The sequence below is a fragment of the Chrysochloris asiatica genome, unplaced genomic scaffold (assembly GCF_000296735.1).
Source record: "Chrysochloris asiatica unplaced genomic scaffold, ChrAsi1.0 scaffold00023, whole genome shotgun sequence".
Lineage (NCBI taxonomy): Eukaryota > Metazoa > Chordata > Mammalia > Afrosoricida > Chrysochloridae > Chrysochloris > Chrysochloris asiatica.
The window spans coordinates 17,311,269-17,329,941 of NW_006408541.1; positions in this window are offsets into that span (position 1 = coordinate 17,311,269).

The following is an 18,673-nucleotide window of genomic DNA, read 5'->3' on the forward strand; positions in this document are numbered from 1 at the left end:
GCTGACATCTTTGCTCTTCAACACTTTAAAGAGGTCTTGTGCAGCAGATTTGCCTAATGCAGTAAGTCATTTAATTTCTTGACTGCTGCTTCCATGAGTGTTGATCTGAGCAAAATGAAGTCTTTTTGACAACTTCAGTAATTTCTCCATTTATATGGATTTTGTTTATTGGTTCAGTGGTGAGGATTTTTGTTTTCTTTACATTGAAGTGCAACCCATACCAAAGGCTATGGTCTTTGATCCTCATCAATAAGTTTATAAAGTCCTCTTCACTTTCAGCAAGCAAGGCTGTACCATCTGCATATTGTAGGTTGTTAATGAGTCTTCTTCCAATCCTGATGCCATGTTCTGCTTCATATAATCCATCTTCTCAGATTACATGCTCAGTGTGCAGATTGAAAAAGTATAGTGAAAGAATACAACCCTAGCACACACCTTTCCTAATTTAAAATATTCAGTGTTCCTTTGTTCTGTTCAAACAACTGCCTCTTGATCTATGTACAGGTTCTTCATAAGCACAATTAAGTGTTCAGAAATACTCATTTTCTGCAGTGTTGCCCATAACTTGTCATGACCCACACAATCGAAAGCCTTTGCATAGTCAATGAAACAGAGGTAAACGTCTTTCTGGTATTCTATGCTTTCAGCCAAGATCCATCTGACATCAGCAATGATATCCCTTGTTCCACAGCCTCTTCTGAATCTGGCTTGTACCTCTGGCAGTTCTCTGTCAATGTATGTTTGCAGCCATTTTTGCATTATCTTTAACAAAATTTTACTTGTATGAGGTATTAATGGTATTGTCCGATGACTTCCACAGTCCATTGGGTCATCTGTCTTTGGAATGGGCACAAATATGGATCTCTTCCAGTCAGTTGGCCAGGCACTCACTCATCTGTGCCAAATTTCTTGGCACAGATGAGTGAGCACCTCCAGCGCTTCATCAGTTTGTTGAAAGATTTCAATTTGTATTCCATCAATTCCTGGTGCCTTGTTCTTTGCCAATGCCTTCAATGCACCTTGGACTTCTTCCTTCAGTATCATTGGCTCCTAATCATATGCTCTCTCTTGAAATGATTGAACATCAACCCTTTCTTTTTGGTACAGTGACTCTGTGTATTCCTTCTGTCTTCTTTTGATTCTTTCTGCATCTTTCAATATTTTGCCCATAGAATCCTTCAATATTTCAAGTCAAGCCTTGATTTTTTTTCTTCAATTCCTCCAGCTTGAGAAATGCTGAGTGTGTTCTTCCTTCACGCTGATCTTTGAAATTTTCTATTTAGCTCTTGTACCTCCTCATTTCTTTCATTTGCTTTAGCATCTCTAAGCTAGAGAGCAAGTTTCAGAGTCTCTTCTGACATCCATTTTTGTCTTTTCCTTCTTTCTTGTCTTCTTAATAACCTTTTTGCTTTCTTCCTGTATGATGTTCTTAATGTCATCCCACAATTCCTTTGGTCTTCGGTCTTCAGTGTCTAATGCATCAAATCTCTTCTTCAGATGATCTCTAAATTCAGGTGGGATAAATTCAAAGTCATATTTTGGCTCTCATTGGACTTGTTTTCATTTTCTTCAGCTTCAGCCTGAGTTTGCATATGAGCAGCTGATGGTCTGTTCCACAATCTGCTCCAGGCCTTGTTTTGACTGATGATATGGAGCTTTTCCACCCTCTCTTTCCACAGATGTAGTCAATTTGATTCCTGTGTATTCCCTCTGTTGAGGTCCATGTGTTTTATAAAGATATTTGCAATGAAGAAGTCATTGGTCTTGCAAAATTCTATCATGCCATCTCCAGCATCATTTCTGTCACCAAGGCCATACTTTCCAACTAGTGATCCTTCCTCTTTGCTTCCAACCTTTGTATTCCAATTACCAGTAATTATCGATACATCTTGATTGCATGTTTGATCAATTTCAGACTGAAGAAGTTGGTAGAATTCTTTCAGTTTCATCATCACTGGCTTTAGTGGTTGATGTGTAAATTTGAAAAATAGTGGTATTAACTGGCCTTCCTTGTAGGTATATGGGTATTATCCTATCACAGACAGTGTTGTACTTCAAGACAGATCTTGATATGTTCTTTTTGATGATGAATGTAATGTCATTACTCTTCAATTTGTCATTTCCAACAGAGTAAAGCACGTGATTGTCAGATTCAAAATAGCCAATACCAGTCTGCTTCAGGTCACTAATGCCTAGGATATCATGTTTATGCATTCCATTTCATTTTTTACAACTTCCAACTTTCCTAGATTCATATTTCGTACATTATATGTTCCAATTATTAATGGGTGCTTACAACTGTTTCTCTTCATTTTGACCTTCATCAGCAAATGAAGGTCCCGAAGGCTTTACTCCATTCACATCATCAAGGTCAACTGTACTCTGAGGAGGCACACAGTAGGCACTCAAAAAGAACAACCACAGCTAACCCATATACTTACATATGTATCAAACATCAGTTACATGTATCAACTCGTTCTCATCTTTTTAATAACCCTGAGACATTAGTTGTTACCTTTATCTCCAACTGACTGAGAGGAAACCTGAGGCACAGAGAGGGAGGCAATTTATCCAAGAGTACACAGCAAGATGTGGTAGAGTCAGGATTTGAATGTAGGCAGCATGTGTCCAGAGCTGTCATTTTTACCTGCCATGTCTTCCTATAGATTATTTGGGAAGGAATCAGTTAGGTATATGACCGAGTTAGGTATATGCACCTTTTCCTAGTAGTCTAGGCTCCTGAGGGGTAAGAAATACATCAGTGTCTTCTCTCTCCTTCAGCTTTTCACACAGTGCTCAACAAATGTTTGTTAAGTGAATGCTTAACTCATCATAGGCCTGCTTTTCTCCCCCATTGTGCTTTGGGCCCTTGAGGATCAGGAGCAGAGCTGTATTGAGCCCTGAAGAGTTGCTACCAGCTGGCTGTATAAATTAGAAGAAGGCGCCTCCCTCTGGCAAGGTGCACTCCTGTGCATTCCGCTTGGCATGCTGATGGGTCTATTGTACAAAGAAAAAACCTGCTCCTACCACAAAGGAGATGCAGCCCAGCATGGCTGGTGGACCCCAACTCTCTCTGGGGTGTACCTTTGTGTAGGGTACAATCTAAAGCACTCACCACAACAATCTGATTCTGGCTTCCTCTACCCAGTACTGAGCCTGAACATGGACTAGGCATCATAGGTGTTTGTTGAATGACTATTTGCCTCTCTGCTACCCTGTTTTCCCTGCAGCCAGTCTGAAAGGCTCAGGAGCGCGATTGGTGGAAGAATCATCAGCCGAGTGCAATGTGGCCCTAGTGCTGATGGGAGAGTTTGCAAACGTACAAGGGACAGACAGGGTCAGACATAATTGGTAAATATTTGTCTATCTAATCAGAGGGCCTTTTAATTAGCAATTTCATCTTTGCAACCATTTTATTTATTTATTTTTTACTTTCTGCGGGAAGTCAATTAAACATAACAGATGGAGGAGAACATGGGGCTTTCCTTGTCTCCCACCATCTGTCCCATCCCAACCCCTCCCCCCACCCAGCTGCGCCCACACCTCATTGGTAGAGCTGCCTGCAAATTGCCACAGGGGGCGGGGCCTCAGGGTCTGATGAGCCAAGGCAAGGTCCCTGGCCCGCAGAAAGCCCTCCTTTGTACTCACGGTCTCCCTGACCACCCTGTATATCCAGGCTGACCCTGGAGGTCCTTCCTGTGATGCTCTGGCCCTTTGCCAACTGGGCATCTCTACTTCCTGCCTACTTGGGAGCCAGCAGTGTGGATGCCCTTGTTTGAGTTCCTACTATACACCTGCCTAGGACTTCCATTCAAAAAAGACTCTTGCTTAGCTCAACAAACCTTTATTGCCTGTCTGCTGTATGCCAGGCCGTGTGTTGGACACTGGGGATGTAAATCGAGTCATCCTTGCCCTTCAGGAATTCAAAGTCCATTAAAGAAGGTATTAGCTCTTTAGTTCACTCATTCAAATATTTATTAAGCATCGTGTGTACCAGGTCCTGGGCTTAACCCTGGGGACACAAAGATGAACCAACATGGCCCCTAACTTTAAATAACTCCATTAAGCCAAGAAGACAGGCAGGTAAGTTCCTGTATTCAATAAGTATTTATTGATTGAGTGCCTTGTTGAGCCAGAAGGAATAAATACTACTAAGTCTGTGTCTTCACAAAGCTTACATTCTAGTGGGGGAGACAGACAATAAACCAACCAAACCAAGCTAAACCTACTGCCACCCAGTGTATTCCAACTCATAACGACCCTACATAGGGTTTCTGAGGTAGCGTAGTGGTTACGAATCGGGCTGTGAACCGCAAGGTCAGCAGTCCAAAACTACCAGCTGTTCCTCTGGAGAAAGAGGAGGCTTTCAGCTCCCGTAAAGATTTACAGCCTCAGAAGCCCTGTACAGGGTCACTATGAGTCGGAACCGACTCCATGGCACATAACCTCATTTTTCTCCTAAAGAACAGCTGGTGAGTTTGAACTGGTGACCTTGTGGTTAGCAGTCTAGAGCTTATCCTACATCACCACCAGGTATGGATGCATAATGATCAGTGATCAGTGATTTGAAAAACACGATCACCATCATCTTGTGGAGGAAATCTAACTGAGCTCTGAAAAAATCCCAAGACTTTGGCGTGGTTTACAAGGCCCCTAATCATTGAGGTCCCAGTTTCTCTTGAGGATCATTTCTTACTTTTCCCCACCCTCTGGGCTACCTTCCAGCCACACCCACATTTTGATGATGCCTTCAACCTGCCAGGCTCTGTCTTGAGGCTGTCACTCACATTGTTCCTTTAGCCTGCAACATTCTGCCTTCCCTCTGTTCTTTCTCAGCTGAAATGTCCCTTTTGGGGGACATCTCCACTGACCGCTCAGGCTGTGTGAGGTTCTTCTGCGGCACCTCCACAACTCCATGCTCCCTGTACCCCAGGACTCTTCCAGCCTAGTCATTGCTGAATGCTCTTCAATCTCCCCCATCCTACCTGGGAGCCAGACAACATCTGTCTTGCTACTTCACACTACATCTCCAATACCAGGGGCAGCACCTGGTCACACGCGCGCGCGCGCACACACACACACACACACACCATCATCCTTCAATTCCACCAACGCTGACTAGAAGGAATCAAATCAGATAGAGAAAAGGCAAAGGGGCATTCTAGGGAAGAGCCAAGCTTTGCAAAGATATGGTGGCTTGAAGGATTCCTAAATGTTTCAGGAGAGGTACAGAGCATGAAGTTAGAGTTAAGCCAAGGTCTTGAATGTTACAGTAGACTGTCTAGTGTTCATCTTTTTAAGCTACCTTCAGTCATTCACATTCCTTTTCCATGATTTTGCCATAGATCCATGTGGCTCTATATACTATTATTGACTTTGTCTCTTTACTACCTTTTTGTTTTAAAAAATAATTATAAACCACTTTATTGAGATGTAATTCACACAGCAATACAATTTATTCTTTTAAAGTGTCCAATTCAGTGATTGTTAGTATATTCACAGAGTTGTGTGACTATCACCAACATCTAATTTCAGAACATTTTCATCTCCCCAAAAGGAAATCCTGTATCCATTACCAGGCATGCCCTATTCTCGCTACATTTTGCTATTCTAGTGTATGTGAGGGTCCTAGTGTGGTGCTATAGGATAAACACTGGACTGCTAACTGCAAGATCAGCAGTTGAAAATCACCAGGCACTCTCAGACACCCTACACAGGGTCACTATGAGTCGGAACTGACTCACCGGCACACAACAACAACAAAGTGTTTGTGAAGTGCTATTTCATTGCAATTTTGAGTGGCATTCCCTAATGACTAATAATGTTAAGCATCTTTTCATGTGCTTATTGGCTGTTTATAGGTCTTCTTTAGAGACTTGTCTATTCAAACCCTTTGCCCATGTTTTGGTTGGTTGATGATGCATGGAGGGGATTGTAACCATGCAAGCCTGCCCCCCAGTCATCAGCACACAGTCCCTCTCCCTCTCTAGGTCTAGAGTCCCCAGCCACTCCATCTCTCCATGTCATCGTCTCTGCCTCCATCTCTGGCATCGCTGCTTCTCTGGGTAGGGTCTCACACTCCGCTCTTCTCCCTTGATGGTTCCAGGGACCTCGTCTTTGTCCGTGTTTTAATTGCTTTACGTCTCTTTATTGTTGAATTTTAAGAATTATTTTTATATTCTGGATACAAATCTTTTTCACTTTATTTTCAAGAGGAAACATTTTTTTTTTTTATGGGCAAAAGTTTTTAATAAACATTTCTCTAAAGAAGATATACAAATGGCCAATAAACATATAAAAAGATGCTAAATATCACTGTCATTGTTGTTAAGTGCTGGAACCCACTCAAAGGCACTTAACAACCCTATGTAGGGTCCAAGGAGCAGCTTGTGGGTGTGAACCACCGACCTCGTGGTTCTCAGTCCAGCGCTGTTCCTACAGCACCACACCAGGAGTTTATAAACATCACTCGTGGTTAGGTGGTTATGTGCTGACTCATAGCGACCCTGCAGATCTTTATAGGAACAAAAAGCCTCATCTTTCTCCTGTGGAATGACTGGTAGTTTCGAACTGCTGACTTTTAAGTTAGTGGTCTGACTCATAACCACTACACTAGCAGAGTCATCAAGAAAACAAATTAAAACCACAATGAAATACCACTTCACATACACTGAAATGGCTGTACTAAAAAACAAGCAATAAGTGTTGGTAAGGATACAGGCAAATGGAAATCCTTATACATTACTGTAGGATAGCAGAAGGAGGCACCATTTTGGAACAGTCTGACAGTACCTCCAAATGTTAAACATAGTTACTAGATGATACGATAACTACAATCCTATGAGCAATTGCCTGAGAGTAATGAAAACATATGTCCACACAAAACTTACACACGAATGTTCATAACAGCATTATTCATAATAGCCGAATACTGGAAATCATCCAAATGTCTAGATATGATGACTAAATAAAACATGATGTGTGTATACATATATATGTATGTATGTATGCATGCATGTGTGTGTGTGTAAGGAGCTCTGGTAGCACAGTGGGTCATGTGTTTGGCTGCTAACTGCAAGGTCAACAGTTCAAATCCACTAGCCACTCCATGGGAGAAAGATGAGGCTTTCTACTACTGTAAAAGATTTACAATCTCAGAAAACCTATATAGGGACACTATGAGTCAGAACTAATGTGCACAATATATATATTTAAAGTGTTGTGGAGTCATATATATGTTGTTATTTTTATGTGCCGTGGAGTCGGTTCCAACTCAAAGCAACCCTGTACAGGGTCTCCAAGGCTGTAAATCTTTATGGGAGCAGAAAGCCTCATCTTTCTCCCATGGAGTTATATATATGTATATATACACACACACACACATATACAAATTCCACTGCCACCAAGTCAATTGTGACACATAGTTACCCTATAAGACACAGTAGAACTGCTCTATAGGATTTCTGAGACTGAAACTTTATGTCACTATCTAAAATGGAAATGACAGTGACACCTGTCCTAAATCAACTGTTTGGACATAGTTGTGTGTCATTGAGTCAGTTCTGACTCATAGCAACCCAGAGTAGGGTTTCTGAAGCCGTAAATCTTTACAGGAGCACAAAGTCTCACCTTTCTCCTTCGGTGCATATGGAAGATTTGAACTGCTGACCTTGTGGTTTTTAACCCAGCTCATAATCCACTACACTACCAGGGATCTTTTAAATCAAAGAAAAAACTATGACACATGGTTCAATCATCAAATACTTAATGATCATTTCCTATTTTCTGGGCATTATTCTTGGCACTGGTGGGGGTTACAGCAATGAACAAAACCGATTGCCATTGTTGTTAGTTGCCGTCAACTTGTCCCCCAATGCATGGTGACTCCATGCACAATGGAACAAAATGTTGCCTGCTCTTACACTACCCCCATGTTCATGAGATTAGACCATTATGATCCATAAGGTTTTAAGTCTCTGATTTTATTAAAAGTAGATCATCAGACCTTTTTTCCTAGTCCTTCTGAACCTGTGAGCTTCAACATCATAGCAACACGTAAGCCTCCACTGACAGCTGGGTGTTGGTTGCATATGACGTACGCTGGCCAGGAATTGAAGCTGGGTCTCCGGCCTGGAAGGCAAAAATTTTGCCTGTGAGTTACAACTGCCCCCAAATAAGACAAAATTCCTAAACATGGAGGTTGCAATTAAATGAAGGAAAGTCAAAATCCAAACTAAGAAAATAAATAGGAATGTTAGAACATGGTACATGTTCGACAGAGAGCTAGACAAGGGGATGACTTAGTGTCTACAGACTACTTTATAATTAGACCATCAGGGAAGACTTCTTCCTGGAAGTGACCCTAAATTGGGCCGTTAACGGAGGGAAAGGTACCAAGCATGCAAAGATCAAGGGGGAAGGGAATTCTGAGCTGAGTAGCCAAGGGGGAGAGAATGATGGGATGGAATGGAAGAAACAGACAGGACCCAAGTCATATGGATCTTGTAAAGCACTTGGATTTTGATATAAGCACAAGGGAATGCTCTCTGAGAGTTTTAAGCAGTGCCGGGAAATAATCTGATTAGTGTTTTTTTAAAGACTCTCCGCTGCTGTGTGGCAGATGGATTGTGGGAGTATAAGGGCGAAGTAGCAAGACCAGTGTGAAGGCTACTGCTACATGCAGGTGAGAGATGGTGATGACTCGGACCAGGGGACAAAGAACTGGAGAGAAGTGGCTATTTCAGAATCTGGTGTGCAGGCAGAGCTGATAGGCATGGCTGATGGATTGGATGTGGGAGGCAGCGGGTACAGAGAACTCAACGGCAACTCTTGGAGGTGTGCTTAGACTATCGGGTACAAGGTTATACCTTCTAGTGAAACAGGGCAGGCAAGAGATGGAATAGAGTGTGGGTGGGGCTCAAGACTTTAACGTTAGAGATGTCTGCTAGGAGTCCAAGTGGAAAAGGTCAGAAAAGCAGTCAGAATTTTATCTGAGTCTGAGGAGATGTATTTGGGAGTCACTGGATGATGGTTTAGGCCATAGAAATAGATAGAGTCCAAAACAAGAGGGGCCTGAAACAAAACCCAACCCAACCAGTGTTTACAGGAAAAACTCAAAGGAGGCTGGGAAGGAGGATAGCAAACAAAGTACAGAGTTGAGATGCCGAGAGGAGACAGTGTTTGAGAAGAAGTGAGTACCTGGAGACATCAAGTTTTAAAACAAAGCGGTACTATTGAGTTCTATCCAGCAGTTGTTTGCTGATGGCTGTAAGTCTGAGCCTGATTCCCCTTTGGCAAGAGGTGGGAAAGACAAATCAGTAATGAACTGAGGTTCTCCTTGACATCGAAAGAGAATTGTAAAGTGCCCGTGAGACTCTGGGTTATTTAATAAGGTGATTGTATACCACCTAAGGTTACCCACATCCTCCAGGGGTGTCTCCATGTCTACAGGCCAAAGGGAGCCATAGAAGGCTGTGGAAAAGGGGAGCGATATGGTCAAATTAACAAGGGTGGTCCAGAGGACAGATTGGGTAGGAAGAACAGGGAGAAGGCAGGTCTAATAGTCCAGGTGACAGATGATGAGGTCTGGACTTAAGCAGACTTTGAGCCCAGAAAGCTTCAGGAAGCCATCCTAAATCTCTACTCAGAGCTAAACACCTGCTTTTGCCACCTTTCTGCTCATCCCAAGTCCCATCTCTTTCCCCATTTCTCTCTGATCCTCCACTTCCCCATCCATTACCATCCCACCCTCCTAACATACAATGCTAGAATTTGTTGAGTGTTTACTATGTGCCAGGCACTGTTTGAAGTACTTTATATGTATCACCCATGCAATCCTCACACCCTTTCACTTTACAAATGAGAAAATCGGGATACAGAAAGGTCTAGCAAGTTGTCCAGGTTCACACAGTGGGTAAACAGTGGAATTCGAATTCTAATATAGGAACACTGATGTGAGCTGTATTATAGCAATGGAGGAAAGACAATACAACCCCCTGTTCAGCAAAGAATCCCTTCTTCAGTAAGCCACTGCTTGCATACTTCCCGGTGAGTGGGCTTGGTTAAAGTTGGTTTGAAAATCACTCTTCTGTCCCTGCAATCTGCCTTTCTGCAACTTCTCCCCGCTGGTGATGTAGCAGACACCTGGCGAGTGGCCAAGTGGTCTAAAGGATGAAACAAGGACTCTCAAGTCAGGCAGACCTGAGTTAGTAGCTGTGTGACCTTCAACAAGTCACTTTACCTCTCTGGGCCTCTGTTTTCTGATTTGCAAATCTGGCTGAGGATAAAGTCTGCCTCAGTTTTGTGAGACCCCATTACCAAGTCTACAGCAAACTCTTGATACGTGGGAACTATCTGTTCTGTACTTGGTGGCCTCCTTCCTCAGGACCCTCGCTTCCCTCCTTCAATGTCGTTAGTCTGGGTCCTCAACCTTGGTCCCTGCTCCAGTTTGTCACCATCCCACCCCTGGGCTTCCCCCTCTGCCCCTCCAGCTCAGAGGCTACCTGACGTCCTGTGGCTCAGGTGAGCCTAGTTGCACCTGTTCCCACTGCTAATCAGGATGCAGGGGCCCCCACCGCCCCCACCCCCTGCCAGGCCCATGAGGCTCCTTGCTAATTTTGCTTCCTCAATCAGCTCTGCTCTCTCATGCTCTCCTGGCCTCTGCACTGATTGCCCCTTTGTTTCCCCACCAGGTCTGGCCCAGCACCTCCAGGGCCCAGTTCTACCCAGGCTGCCCACCTACCAGGCGCAGGCTGCCTGCCCTGCCCACCTAATTCTGCCCACGAGTCCCATCACGCTGGGCCTGAAAACTTCTGAGGGAGGGAGCCGTGTGCAAACAGAATTATCCAGGAGTATGCAGATGCACACACACAGACACACAATCTAGAAAGTCACATGTACGATCCCAGTAACACATACCCACACAATTTAGAAACACACACACACACTATTCCCAGCAACAGACAAAAGAGAAATTTCAGGATCCATGACAGGAAGCAGAACACTGACATACACATTCTTTCACCCTAAACCTCCACACTAACCAAGGACACACACACACCTTTGGAGACAACACACAAAGCCAGACCACCCAGAGACACATACGTGCACTCTTTAGACCCACAGTTCCTATAGGTGCTCTATCCGCTCCAGCCCAAGCTGTGACTACTCCACTTTCATCCCTCTGCCCGCCTTGCATAGCTCCTTGGATGAGCTGGTTAATGCCCAAGGCCCTCGGCCTGAGCAAGTACAGATAACAAGGTAAATCTCATTTCCAGAGCAATCTATCTAGTTCCCACCCACCTCACCAGCCATGAGCCCTGTAGCCCCGTGCCCCTCACCCATACAGCAGCATCAAGAGGAGCTAATGATCTAACTATCTGGTCCTTACCTTCCCCCAAAGGGACTGTGCCCTTTCCTGGGAAGAGGAGGGAGGCCAGGGCAGTCAGAGAAGGTCTGTCCTGCCCGGTGACTGGGCATAGCTGAACTCCCTGGTCACCTTGGTTCAGGCTGGCCTTGCTCAGAAACCCAGATGATCACATCCCAGCCAGCTGGCTGCATCTCTTCCAGCTCAATGCTCTGGGTATAGGGGCTTCCAAGAGCTAGCTGAGGTTGGGGAAGACAGAGGCCTTGGCACTCTGGGCTTGGCCAGTGCACTTCTGGGCTCTCCACTTAGGGTCCATCCCTGGGTCCACTGGGCAGAGGAAAGGGGGAGAGGACACCAGGGCTCTGCAGGATCTGCTGCTCCAGCCCTGGCACCACCCTCATCCAGTTCCAGAACTGGCAATCAGACACACCAGTCCTACTGTCCCACCTTCACCAACTGTCCCCAGGTTGACTCTAATTCATGATCACCCCCATGTGTTTCGGAAGAGAACTGTGTGAGCTTTTGGAAGCCGATTGCCAGGTCTTTCTTCCATGGTCCCTCTAGGTGGGTTCACAGTTCAGTGCTTATCATACAGTTCCATCAGGGCTCCCTGTAGACATGGGTCCCACCCACTGCCTTCAAGTCAATTATAACTCCCAGTGACTCTATATAGGGTTTCTGAGGCGCAAATCTTTACAGGAGCAGAAAGCGTCACCTTTCTCCCAAAAAGCAACTGATGGGTTTGAACTGTCGATGTTGTGGTTAGCAGTCCAGTGCTTATCCTTCAGTGTCACCAGTATTCTCTACAAAGGTTGTTGTTGTTGTTGTTAAGTGCTTTTGAATCAGTTCTGTATAGGGCTTCTGAGGTTGTAAATATGGGAGCAGAAAGTCTCACCTTTCTCCCAAAGAGCAGTCATGGGCACAAACTGCCGACCTTGTGGTTAGCAGTCCTCCGGAGCCACCATGCTCTCCATTTAGATATGGTTGAAACATTTCATTGGAGTCCTGGTGTGAAGCTGTTAGATAAGCACTGGACTGCTAACCACAGGTTGATGGTTCAAACCCACCAGCCACTCATTGGAAGCCCTATACATGACCACAATGAGTTAGAACCAACTCAACAGGACTTAACAACAACAAAATACTTACTTACTTCCAAACCCATTGGTAAGTAGGTGCTGCCCCCAAGGCCAAGCCCTTCAAGTAGACCCAACACACTAATTCCTGCCTTGGTTCTCTCCTCCTGTTCAGACATTAAAGAGTTAAAACCTGGAGCCACAGGAGGTCTCCAAAGACCCTGCCCCTTCTATGTGCCTTCTGGTTGATTCCTGGCCATAATTAACCCCACTACCCTGGAGTTTAGGAGTCCTGGTGTGGCGCTGTGGGTTAATGCGCTGGACTGCAAAGTTGTTTTGAACTGCAAGATTAGCAGTTCAAGCTCACCAGCTGCTCCTTGGAAACCGTAGGAGCACAGTCGCTATAGGTCAGAATCTACTTAACAACAACAACAATCCTAGAGTTGGAGTCCTGGTGTGGTGCTGCAGGTCAGTGCACTGGACTACAAGGTCAGTCTGAACCACAAAGTTGGCGATTCAAGCTCACTATGAGTTGGAATTGACTTGACTTAACACACTTAACAACAACCCTGGAGTTGAGTGATTAAACATTTGAAAAGTCACCCAGGACTTTGGTCCTGAAGTTGATTCCTCCACCCACCCCCCTGACCCAGCACTCATGTCCTCCCTGTCCAACCTGGGTCCTGTCTTTGCCTAGCCTCTCTCTCTGAATCTAAGAACATGGTGGATAGGGCCTTTAAGTGAGGTTTGGGGACATAGACACAGGTGCCAACCAAGACCTCAGAGGGAGAATGGGAAGCTTGTCAGGGGAGCTCGCTCTGTGGGTTTCAGCCCTGCAACCTGAGCCCTGGTTCTTTTTCTGCGCCACTCCCCACACCCCACTCTCCCCCCAGTCCCTCCATCATCTGTACAGATTTATTTCACGATAATTTCATTTCATCCCTGGCTCCAAAAAGATTGATGGGCCAGTGAGGTGATTGGGGAATCGGTGCTGGGCTCATAAATTTGTTGTCCCTCTGTGACGCTCCTATGAAGTCCCTGGAACTGGGGGTGGGGAGGCAATAGGAGGACAGTGACAATGGGGAGGAGGCCACTGTCCATCTCTCCCTGCCACTCTCATGGCAGGGGGTGGTGTCCAGAGCCTGGACAGGGGGACTTTCTCTGTCCAGAACTAGCAAGGGATTTTCTGCACCTTTGTGACAAACAAGGCTGTTTGTCACTTGGCTGGCAGGATGACCCACCCTTCCTGGCCCTCCCCAGCTCCAGCTCCTGGCACCTGCTGGGTGAGCAAGGGAGCTGGCTGAGGGGGCTGTAAAGTAGGAAGGATGCCTCCCTCCTCCCTCTCTCTGGTCAGCAGGAGGCATGTGCTGGGCGGGAGTGGGAGGTTTGTCGTTAGCTAGCTCCTTTCAGAAGAGAGTACGTGCGTGCGTGCACAAATACACGTACCCATACATCTAACAAGCATGCACATACACTCAACATAGTAGCACGCCCACACTATAAACACCTGCCAAGAAGAGATCACAGATGCAGTAGTAGAATCAAAGCTGCATAGGAGAAAGGAGCATGGGATTCAGAATCAAGGAAAGTCAGAAATGGGGTATTGACTAGGCTGTGTGATTGTGAGCCACTTCCTCAACATCTCTGAGCCTCACTTTGCTCATTACAAGGATAACTATACCCTCTCAGAGGAATGTTGTCAGTATTAAATGAGGTAACAGGTAAGAAGTACCTGGTACCTAAATGGGAGCTAGAAGCATGATTATCATGCCATCCAAACCTAGGTGCCTCCCCCCACACCTCACATACACACACACACACACACACACACACACATTCTCTGTCTTCTCTGCCTCTCTCCATAGTCTGATTCATTTCTGCACAATTCCTAACTGACCTCTCACCTCTGACCTCCGAAAGATGCCCAAATGGTACCGCTTTATAGCTAGACAGAGCTAAGCTCCCGCTATATCACACTCTAGCTGTTTGACCTTAAATACATCACTTACCATCTCTGAGTCTCAGTTTTCCTCATTTGAAATAACCAGCATGCCAACCCACTTGGATTAGGGCTATCCAGTCTGTGCACAGACCTAGGACTTGGTGGTGTGCCGTGGAGTCGGTTCAGGGTTTCCAAGGCTGTAAATCTTTATGGGAGCAGAAAACCTCATATTTCTCCCTCGGAATAGCTGGTATTAAAACTGCTGATCTTGAAGTTAGCATCCCAACTCATAACCACTACTCTACCAGAGCTCCTTTGAAATAGAACACCTTCCTGAGAGACACCTTGCTCCCCTCCAACCCAGGCTTCCCTCCAGGCACTGGTAATTCTGTGCCCTTCCACCTCTCTCCCTTCTAAACATTAGTCCCCTGCCTTCCTCAGGCCCCAGTCTCAGCACTTGATTTCCTCAATGTAGACCCCCAATATTAACCCTTCCCTGGGGCCCAGGGCAGGGAGCCTCCAATTAGATTCCATCATGAATCCACTTCTCCATTCTGCCTCTACCCCCCCCCACCCCCCACTCCGTCCTCCCCCTCCCAGCTTCCCAAATGGGGAGGAGACAGGAATAGAAGCTTTGGCTCAAGTTTTATCCCAATCACTCTTGCCCTAATTAGCATTCCAAGGAGAGTTGGCTCCACAGGCCCCGGGATTTGTTTGCCAGCCGGCCAGTTCGCTGTCTCCCCAGTTCAGAGTGAGTAATTCTGTCCCTCCCAGGCCCATTTAAGGGAGTGAATAATTAGTTACATTCAATTAGGCCTCCCGCTGCCACTGCGGCTCCCGTCTGCCTCACTTGGGGGGACAGGCGCACTAATGAGACAGCACATGTCTGGCACGGGGGAGCGAGTGTTAAACACCAGGGATCCCCCACCCCTCCACTGGGGAAGAGAGCTTGGAAGGTGTGGGGAGGGCTGGGAGAAGGCCTGGAAAACTGAGGGGAGAGAGGATAAAGAAACTGAGGTAAGGAAGCTGGGATCAGAGTGAACAGAAGAGGAAAAGTGCCCGAGGCACCAGAAGCAGGAAGAGACTCCAGGGGTGAATGAACCCACCCCACAGTCCATCAATAGGGAAGACCTACCATGAATCAGGATCCAGGCTTACAATGGAATCCTATGCAACAATTAAAAGGCTTGTTGTCAATCTATATTTATTGGCATGGAAGGATGCCTGCCCTAGACTGCTAAGCAAAGAAAGCTGCTTACAAAACAGCATATTGTAGTAGCCCAAGCTAAAACAATACCATGGGCACAGAAAACCTGTCTGGAAGGACACACTCCTTGTGGTTGGGCTGGGAGGGGTCCATGGGGATGCTTACAGGTATCTTCTTTTCCTGTTTATTAGAGAGGAGAAGAGTGCGCTGGACAGGTATTACTTTTATAGTTAGTCAAAACAATAGTACTGGTTGATGAAAGAGCAAGGGTGGAAGAGCTGGGAGATGGTTGGAAGGAGGGATGGGCAAGAAACCTCCTGAAGAGAGGGTCCCAGAGTAAGGAAGAGGAGGCAGGGCTCCAAAGCCCAGCAGGATGTGTCAGTGGGCAGGGAGAGAGGCAGGAACCCTAGGCACAGCACTGGGAGGGTGGGGATAGAAATAGAGGTGCATCCTCCACCCACATCCTCCTCCTCTGGGGCCCCCCCGCCACCCAGGTGGGGTGGTGTGGAACCAGAGCTGGTCACTGACTTTGCTGAGCCCCTCTTACCCCTCTTTATAATACTGCGCTCCCCCTCCCCCTCCAGAACCACAAAAGGGCTTCTTTTTTAACAAATTAAATCGGCATCTCCCCACCCCTGCAGGTGGGTTTGTAATTGGCTGTACCAGAATCACTCTGGAGAAGAGAAATCCTCGGGGGCAGAGTCTTTAATAACTTCTGCTGCCCAAGGAATTGACTGCAGGGCCTGAGAGCTAAGGGGAGGGTATGTGTGTGCAGCAGGCATGGGGCTGGGGCTGCAGGAGCAGGAAAGGCACATAAGAATGAAGAACGCATCGCCACCCAACTCACTGCAATCCCAAGGCTGGGCCTACAGCCACAAAGGACAGAAACTCCAAGTTTAGAGCTCTGGTTCCAAATGAAACCTGCCTCTGACTTGGCTCTGGTCCCTCTCAGGGCCTCAGTTTCTCCATCTAAAAAATAAGCGGAGTTGACATGATCACACTCCCAGTCTGTGGCGCTGTAGGATAAGCACTGGACTACTAACTGCAAGGTTGGCCATTCAAACCTACCAGCTGCTCCTCGAAAATCCTATACAGGGTCTCTATGAGTCAGAACCAACTCGATGGCACTTAAAAATAACAGTATGACTGGCTTAGGAGCCCTGGTGGCACAGTGGGTTAAACATTGGGCAGCTAACTGAAAGGTCTGTAGTTGGGACCCACCGTCGCTTCCCCAAAGATTTCAGTCTCGGGAACCCTGTGGGGCAGTTCTACTCTATCCTATCTGGTCACTGAGTTGGAATTTGACTCAACAGCAGGGGAGTTTATAACAAGCTTTCTTGGGCTCTCAAAGTTTTGAATTTTTGGACTTGATAGCATTTAAACATTTAGGAGATTTCACAGAAAAAGCAGAACTCCCAACAATATACAACCCTCATTTCTGAAGAATAGCCATTGGGAGGAACCTGCTACCCGTGAAGATGGGCAGATACCAGGACCAGCTGTCATCAGCTCTGACTCTCAGAAAGTCCGGGTGTGTCACAGCAGAACTGTGCTCCTCAGGGTTTTTGATGACTTGTTCCTTGGATATCAATCATCAGGCCTTTCTTCCAAAGAGCCTCTCGGTGGATGAACCTCCAGTCTTTTGGGTTAGCAGCCAAGCATTGTAACTGTGTCACCCAGGGACTCCAAGATGGGTACAGTCTCTGCAGTTTGCCACAGTCTCTATCACTTGGACTTCTGGTGTTCTGGCCTGCCTCACGCCAGCTCCGGTGGGCATGAATTTACAGCCTCTGCCCTGGGAGTCAGCTACTGCTGTAGGCTTTCCTTCTACTCCGGGCAGTCACACTGTCTGCTAATGTCCCATTAACATGTGTCCATTTCCTTACTCACGAAGTGGGTAAAAACCACCGGCTTTTGGGTCAACCCAATATTATTGTATGCTACCATTCTCATAGTGAGTCACAGTAACCCAACAGGACCAAGTCTATGACACTAAAGGGTTTCCTGTAAATCTCTATAGTAGCTGATGGCCAGGTCTTTCTTCCCACAGAGCTGCTGGTGGGTTCAAAGCAACCTTTCCGTCGTCAGCCAAGTGTTTCACCACTGTACTGCCCGAGTTCTGAGTCAACCTAACCCCCCGACCACTGCCACCAAAAAACCAAGCCCAATGCCGATGAGCTGATTTCAGCTCATAACAACCCTACAGAACACACTAGAACTACCCAGAGTATTTCCAAGACTGTAAATCTTTACAGAAGCACACTGTCATGTCTTTCTCCGGAAGAGTAGCTGGTGGGTTTGAACCACCGATCTCTCCATTAGCAACCAAACTCTTAATCACTGAGGCACCAGAGCTCCTTTGAGTCAACCTGCTGTTGTTAAGTGCTGTCGAAGGTTAAAATCCTTGCTTCAATTCTTCATTTCATCCTGAGCCTCATGATAAGAGAATATGTCCTACATAGGGTTGTCGCCTGGACTAAGATAATGCATGGAAAGTTCTCACTGTGTCTAGTGCATAGTGAGTACTGTGAGTTCTTAGTGTTATCATTGTCACACACCACCCAGGCCAGGTGAGACACACAGTAGGAACACATCTCATATGTGTTGAATGAGGAGAAGGAAGGGAGAGGGCGAAACCTGGGGTTGTGAGACCAAGTGGCAGAGTTGAGACTTCGGGGGGTTCAGGCTTATGGGGCCAGGGAGAAGCTGTCTTCTCCCAAGGAGGGCTCTGTTGTGGTGTGACCACCAGCAACTTTACTTCCGGGGTCCAACCCACCACTAGGATCTGCAGACGGTACCTTGGTGCCACCTTCTGGCTGATGCATGCCTCACACCCACCCCTCTATCACACAGACTAGAGTGGACCCTGCAGTGAGTTTGGACTCTGCACAATTTTTTAAACTGGCAAGACCCTTAGATCTCAAAGGACCCAGCCCTTTGTCACACATCCCGAGAAACCCAAGCCCAGAACCACAGAGTCATTTGCCCAAGGTCACACAGAAAGTTCTGGAAGTTCTGGCCAAATTCTAAGTAGAACCCAGAACTTGCTACTGCTGCCAAGAACCACAACCCCTTCCCTTTGT